Here is an 8,228-nt window from a genome sequence, read left to right on the forward strand (position 1 = left end):
CATATCTGTTAAAGTGTTGTGACAATATAACATGAGATAATCTGTGAAAAAAATCTAGCTCCTCTGCCTCCTTCCTGTGGTCATACTGCCATCTGCAGAAATACACCACTCCCCGTAAGAAACAACCAGTCAGAGCAAGAAGGAGAGTCTTAGCTTTGTCAATCATGCTTGTGTATACAGCTCCTTTCCCTCAGCAGAGCCTGCCATGAATGCACAGGCTGGTGAACACAGCCATCAATGATGGTGGATAAACAGTTTTTCTGTAATGTTTGGTTGTGTCTCCTCCATTAGAACAGCTGCAGCAAATCAGCAATCTTGAGTTTGTACGCGCTATAGAAGGAAGAGTGTGAGCAGCATGGACACAAGTCTGATTGACTTAAAGTCAAAATGTTGTTTGTTCAATTCCAGTTTCTTCTGTTACTTGTTGACCCCAAGCTTTTCACTGGTCTATGTTTTGTGTACAAAGTGTGAATGTGACTCTAATGTAAATCATTTTAAAAGGCCAGTTTAATTGGAAAAGTGTCATGTACTTTTAGTCCATCAAGAGTCAAGCTGCAGTCAAATGCACTGTCTCTTTTATTTTGCAGCTGTAGGTGAAGTTGGTTGTCGTGGCTAAGTAGGTGTTTTAACCGAAGTTGCAAATATCACTAGCTATTTCATGACAAAGGACACAAAAATCTGATTAAAATTATGTTTTCAAATGCCTACTTGTCACCTCTGCGGACTGTTTGTTGATTCGTAGCTGAATCTGTCCGTCTTACCTGTGATGCTGTTGAATTCTCTTCTCTTACCCTTAAACCAAGATTGCAATTGTTTCATAATTGTGTGCCAAAATGTTTGCTGACAAATAGTTTCATTTCTACTTTATGTGTTTCATTTTGTGGGGAGAACTTCAAACTCCCTTCCCGTCAAAGGAGAACACCCACGTTTTCTGCATAGGTTATCCTTGTGGCAAAAATGCTTGTTATATCAGTTTTCTATGTTTTCAATAAGCAGTCACATACCCATTTATAGCAACATATTTCTGTTAAAAATGTCCTTTTGTAAAAAAGAAAACGATCTGTAATCCATTTACCCTCCTAGAGACTGACAAGCTTTAAGGTGGTTGGCGGCAGCATTTAATTTCTGATGTAGGATCCTGTCTTTGGCTTTTAAGGAATTACTCATAGGGCTGTTTTTCTTTTGGAAAAATATGTTTTGAAATTATTTTCATGCTTTGAGGGCAATAGAAATGCTGATGTGTATTTTGTTTTACACATTCAAGATTTTTAGGTTTGGAAAAAAGGCCTATTGTTTTGTCCACAGATAGTTAGGAGCAGGGTTTATTTATTTATTTTTTTCTCAGCAGGCAATGTGTTTTTAGTGGTTCATAAAAACACACATTATTTCTTTATGAACATGCAGACAGTCAGAACCATCATCTACAGACTGCAAGCTGCAGACGTCTGCCAAATGATGGGGTCCTGAGAGGCAGTGGCTGTGACCTTGGCTGCCCGACTGTGCGTCTGACTCCAGCTGGGCGTCCATTAGAGGGCTCCACAACAGACGCTGGCATCTGCTGAGAGCCAAGGGTTGGATGATGTAGACACACACATACACTTCCATATAAACCACGAACGCTCACCAAAAAAAGACACACAAAGTAGAGCATAAATAACACAAACAAAATGAAAAACAGTAGACACGTTTTAGTTCTGAGGTTTTTCATGTTACATTAAAAAACGTGTTCCCTACCAGGGAATGAAATAAGGTCAATATATGATACCAGTATTTACTTTATATAATTCATTCAGCAAAATCTAAGACAACTTCTAGAAGTGGGGTGAAATAAAATCTGGACATTTTGTGACTTAGCAGCTTGTAGAACCACCTTCAGTAGCAACAAATGAGTCTTCTTGTCTTTGCAGAATTGCTTTAATAGTTTAATAGTATTAATCTAATCTTAATGAGTAAAATAGTAGTGCTGTATTCACCTGCGAGTGTTTTTTTTTTATGGACACAGTACAAATGAAGGGGTTGGATCACAAGAATAGCAGGCAAGATGGCTGAAAGCTGTCAAAATTCAAATAGCAAGTATACTCTCAGTCAAAAACATGTTATTATTAAGAGATACATTACGATGTATGATGCCATTTAGAATGATGGTTGCAATTGGTACCACATGCAAACTTCCTAACAAGCATTGCATAAGAAAATACTTTTCATTTTGAAGCATGAGGACACACTATCTGTCTTTGGACTGAAGACTGACTGATCAGTTTATTATCCTTAGCCCAAGCTCTTTCCCTACTCCTTGGCAGTTACTCTCCTCCAAAGTGGTTTAATAAGTAGTATATAATTATAACCTCAGTAAATACAAATACGTTTTTCCAGTGATGATTCCATTTATTATGGGTTAAAAGCTATCCAAACAAACCTGTACCCTTTAAACCTAATATCTTAATGTGACATCTTTGTTGGCATCAACTGCATTTGCTGAAGAGATATTTAGGCCCACTCTCCTTGGCAGAAGACATTTTGGAGGGGTTTTACTCCATGGACCAGTTGTTTAAGGTCATATCACAGCATGTAAATCGGATTCAAGTCCCCAAATAAAATGCTCATTATAGAACTGATTTTTGTATTGACTTCAGTTGTCTTTGATATTAAACTTTCTCTGATAAGCTGAAATATTTTGAGAAACCAAAGTCAGAGGATGAGGAGAAGAATACTTTTTCACTGCACTATATCTTTTTGCCTCATGTCTGACATTTCATTGATTATTGTCGAAGCTTTGTGAAACACTTAATATCTGCTTCATGTTAAATGTTGCCGAAGGTTCAGTTATTTTTGTGAGCCCACACAATGGCAGCAGCAACCCACATGTCAACATGCATTGCATCTCAAGAGTCCATTCTAATTACTGTAGCTGGAGCACACTTTCTGTTGCTTTGATACGATGCCAGGTAGCATTGGGTTAAAAACCTTAAACATTGATGGATTTGTTTGTTTTAGATATCCAGTGTTGAATAAATTATTACGTAAATGCCAGTAGCAACAAATAAATGTAAAACAGTTTAGATGCTTAAACCTTGTTCAGTCTCTAACATTAATTTTCAGGCGTTGCCCACAGTTGGCTGGCCTTTTGTCTTCCCTCTGACAAACGCAAGAGGAGGGCTAATTTTACCCTGCCTGCTGTCTGCAGTGGAATCACTGAGCCACAACACTGCTATGCTGCAGACACCACCTCACAGCACGCCATCCGTCTCTCCCGCTCTGCCTCTCCTTGTAAACCGGTCAACTTCGGCTCCACAACCATCATTAAAGCGTTCTGGCTGATCACACGCTTTAATTGGACCATATCACCAGCACGGGCAAAATGGCGCCTTGTTAGCACAGCTGCGGAGCACAGCAAATGCACAAACAAACAAGCAAACAAATGAGGATATAACACTGCAAAAGCATACTTGGAACCAAGGCTGACGCTGACCTGCAAAGCACAGGAACAGATATGTAGACATGTAGGAAAATAGTGTAGAAGGATCAGGGGATTTCCTGTCTGCTGCAGTTATTTCAACGAGCTTAAATGGCTCAGTGGGGAAATGGTGCTTTCCTGAGACAGTTTACTGTGTATTTCATCAGCTAATTCTAATATATATGACATCTTATGGGATATTAGAATCGAATGAGCAACCAGTATTCATTAGTACAATTTGTCGGCCCTTCGGGACTCCTGGTACGACCAATAAGTCAGTGAATCTACCACAATTTTCCATTTTAGGCTTCAGCATTAAGGTTTCAGGTGTTTTTCCCTTTTTATGCACACACATTTTGCAAAAGTATTCCACAATAGTTTCATTTTTCCTCTCCCATTCCTCAGTGGTGTTTAATTTCAAGGTGGCAGCCCGCGCATCGTGATGTTTTCAATTTAGTGCCGAGGGACTCGAAGAATTCAGTGGGTCGTTTCACTTTCACGCTTTGCTGAAGAAAAAGCAAGGACCATCTGACAATAGTTGCTGCAAGTCACCTTGCCTGTGCTTCTTTCCTAACGAGGTGACAGAAAATTCAAGGTTGTGAGTGCAGCACAGTCACCACAGAGTCAGGCATTTTACATATAATCATTGGCAGCAGTGCCCCAGCTGTTTCCTCAATGATCCTATCTGAGGATGTTGTTAAATGCAAAATATAATCATCTTTAAGAGCTATAGCGCCTAATAATGTTGAATACAAATATCACTGTCAGCTATTCCATTGTTTTTGAAGTAAATAGTTTTTTGGGTTTTTTTAACATTTCAATCTATGGATGTTGATGCCATTGGGTATGTTTGTAAACTGTTTTCTTGACTGAAAAACACATTTATAGCAGGACCTTCTCGAATAGATGTGTAGGCAACAAAAATTAAAGGATATAAGTCATTTGCAACAAAGATCACTACTGCAACCAATGTGTGTTAGCTCTGTGGAAGCAAATAGGGAAAGAGAATGGGCTTTTCCATTCCGCATAAAAAATATTCTCTCTGTTTTGGATGATTTAACACAAGATGATCAAATAGTTGGAATCTTGGAGTTAAGGAATAGGACAACCCACAAAATAAAGATATGTATTAAGACTCTGGGTCCAAGCAAAAATTGCAAACTTACAATGCAAAATACTAGTAATAGGTTTATTAGCAGGGGAGGAGGTGGAGATTGAGGATATGGTGGTTAATGTTGGTTGTTAAAGATATGAATGGGTGATGTTTAAGATGATTTCCATGGAATGTACTATTTGTTATGGATCCAGAGGAAGACGGAGGGCCAAAAGAATGTTAGTTTATCCTCAAAGGAAGTGTTTGGCAGGGGAAGGGTGAGCAAAGCGACTGGTGACTGTGCAGCTACTTCTCTTGCCAGGATGGAGCAGCAGTGATGGAACGTTGAAGGGTGAATAGGCGTGTGAGTGATTGGCATGGTTTCCAGGTAGGTGGTTCCAGGAGAGCAGTTGGTGAAGCGGTAAGCCAGGAGGGGATGCACAGAGCTGAGGGAGGTGATGAGGAAGGAAGAGCCAGCAAACCAGGAATGAGTCAACCACAGGGAGAAGGCCTGCAAGGGGGAGCAACTGGCATCTGACTCCACAACCCGCTCCTCTTTTAAGCGCATTGTGATTACTCCTGATGAGGTTTAAGTTGAAACCACACCTGCCGGTTGCACCTGACGGATAAGAAAGATGAGAGCGTAATAACATACACATATCCACTCTCCTGCACACAACTTCTGAGGACATAACAGTGAAACAGTTCCTTACAGCAACAGTACATAAGCAAACTAGGGAAGGCCGTCAACAGCCAGACCACTGAGCAGCTGGTGTTGTGTACATAACTTGTATGAGTTACCATGCTGCTTTCTTTCACTATTCTTTTTTTTCTTACTTTTATGTGTTCCTTACCTACATATAATAAATCGGTTTTCCCATGATGACTGGCTATGGCTGACAAATGAAAGGAAGTGTTTTTCTCAAGTAACCATTGGATTTTTTGACTTTGCAAAGTAAAACTAATTCACTTATTCATCAAAGTGAAAAAAACCTATTGCAATAAAACATTTGCTGGGAGAAAAGTGAATGTCGACGCTCATTAGAGCAGCAACTCTGGTCAGAATGGGAGCAAATATGTCAAGTGTACTTGATATATTTCCTTTATTTTTGTGTTTTAATTGAGTTACTAGGCTTACTGGGAAGTGTGCTGACTTTTTTTAAAGGGTCTGGGAACTAAATCAATCAAATTTTGAACTTTACATCATGTTATGATGTTGTTCCCTCATCATGAACAAACCTGGAGTATTCCTTTGGTTCTTCCATGCATTTTTGGAAAATTCTTGAATCCTTTCGACATTGGAATGAATATAGATATCTAACTAAAATGTATGAATTATGATATGTGGCCAATTACAATTTTTGGTCATTGCAGCCAAACTTTAGATTGTTTTCAATCAGCTTCAGATTTCACTGTCAATTGAAGTCAATTGCTCCTAAATCAAAGTAGACCAATTTTATGATCATCTCAAAAATGTGTTCTATATACATAGAGCAATAAAGCATTTTGAAAAAAAATGAGGATCTCAGCTTTCAAATACACTGCTCAAAAAAAATAAAGGGAACACTTAAACAGGTGTTTAACACTTAAAGTGTTCCCTTTATTTTTTTGAGCAGTATATTTTACCATATGGATCGATGATAAATGGTCTTGCTCACCTCATGTAGAACATTTGTTGATAAAGCTCAAAGTTGAGAGTGGCTTTTCATATTGAAGTCTGAAGCTGGATGTTAGAAAAAACTTATACAAACAACTTTCCTGAATGTGTTGCACTATAGGGACATTGTCTACACAAATGCAGCTTCCACAGTTCTTCATTGTCTGGATACAATATTTCACTGTTTCATCTGTTTCATCACAAACACAGCCTTCAGAACTCACCACTGTGAACTTTATGCCTTGCTCTCGTGGCCTTCAACAAAACAAAGGAGGCAACAACACTGGCTTGCATGCATTTACAGTAGAAGGATGTGTTGGGCAAGCAACCCCTATACTTGAGTCATCTTGTGTCTCCAGTAAGGGGTGAACACAAAACCTGTGCCTCTAGACCAGGTCTCCCTCAAAAATAGATTTTATCTCAAGGGATTAAATAATGGTGAAATAGAAAAAATGAAATAGTTTGATCTAACATTTCTTAAGGAGAAGGGAGCATTTTTAAAGTGTTTGATAAATGCATGAAATGAAGTTTCCATTGTTCTCTTCTCTGATCTATGATGTTAGACTGAAGGGCACCAGTAAAATTGTAAGAACAGTGTCAGAATTCAGCTCATCATTGTAATTGTCCTTACATACTCACACACAAACTGACACGTGTCTTCTTCAGCTAACACAGAAATCTGTCAGAGCAGTATTGTGGAGTAGTTCTTTCAGTCAGACAAGATGTCAAATGTGTTTGAGGTTTTAAAACTTCACTGGAAGGTTGGTCCAGTCATAAGGAACTCCCCTTCCCCACCACCACCCTGTACCTGTGCCATCGGTATCGTCAGATTTATGACTTGTAAAAACAGAGGTTTCACATCAGCCATGACCTTAAAATCCACTACAGCAATCATGTGCATAAATCCAAAGATATCTCTGGTCATAAACTGTTTATTTGCACTTCTGAGAGTTTGTGTCCCATTAAATCCATCACAGAAAACCTCCATTAGTCCAAATGTTGGAACAGTGTTTGAATGCATAAGATGCAGGAATCTCATTGTAGAGGTGTGATGATAAATCCTGCTCACAAGACAAAACAATACACAATTTTAGAGTGACTAGAATTATATAAAACTAGATTTTCTCAGACTAGAGACTCTCAGAGTCCAATGTGGGTTAAATTCCTGTCTATCTCTGACTGTTTCTTTGTATGACCCACATGTATTTCGATATTATATGTATGCCTACCAAACAGTATGAATGTTTTTCTTTATCACCAAGCAAGCTTCAGATTTTTTTTAGGCACTTATTGTGCTACAACTGTTGGAAACTAGTCCTTGACTTGTCAGAACATTTCAATTCCCTCAACAACTAACATGCAAAAAAAGTATCCATCTTTACGTCCTTGTCTACTTGAATTTACTGGCATCACCTTTTCGTGTTTTTTGTTACTTCACTTGCAGTAGTCCAAATGCACATTTTCAGTTTTTAGTTTGTTCAAGCTCAACCTTGTCTCTCTCTTAAACCACTGATGTATTGTTGGAGAAACACAGTTAAAAACTACGGTCTGTGGAGGTCATTGCATGTGATTGTATTCATTAGGTAATGTTTTTTCCGACTTTCGACAAAGCTTTCACTAAAATCTGTGCCCACATTGTGGCTTGTCAGCCGTTAATATTTGTGCTAATTGTTGTTGACGGTTCAAGTGAGGGAGTCTGCTGCAGAGTCTGCTCATCTCACCCCATCTCAGCTCAAACTAGAGGAGTAGCACAGGTGTAAGGATAGAGTTATGTGTTTGTGTGTTGACTGAGCTTAAATCTGAAGGTTATTCTGCTTTGGTGCTAAAGCTCAAAATGAGTAAATGGAAGAGACAGAGGATGGCAAAAGGTTTGATCCTGATAATTATAGGCAGCAGGTTTGGCCCAGTCTCACCTTGTGCTTCACTGTCCCACTTGGATGTTGGATTAGGTCACCAGGAGGGGTAGGGTGTAGATAAATGGCATCTACCTTGCTCCACACCTCCCCCTGCTTGCTCTCTCTTGC

This window comes from Xiphophorus maculatus, chromosome 19 (assembly GCF_002775205.1).
Source record: "Xiphophorus maculatus strain JP 163 A chromosome 19, X_maculatus-5.0-male, whole genome shotgun sequence".
Lineage (NCBI taxonomy): Eukaryota > Metazoa > Chordata > Actinopteri > Cyprinodontiformes > Poeciliidae > Xiphophorus > Xiphophorus maculatus.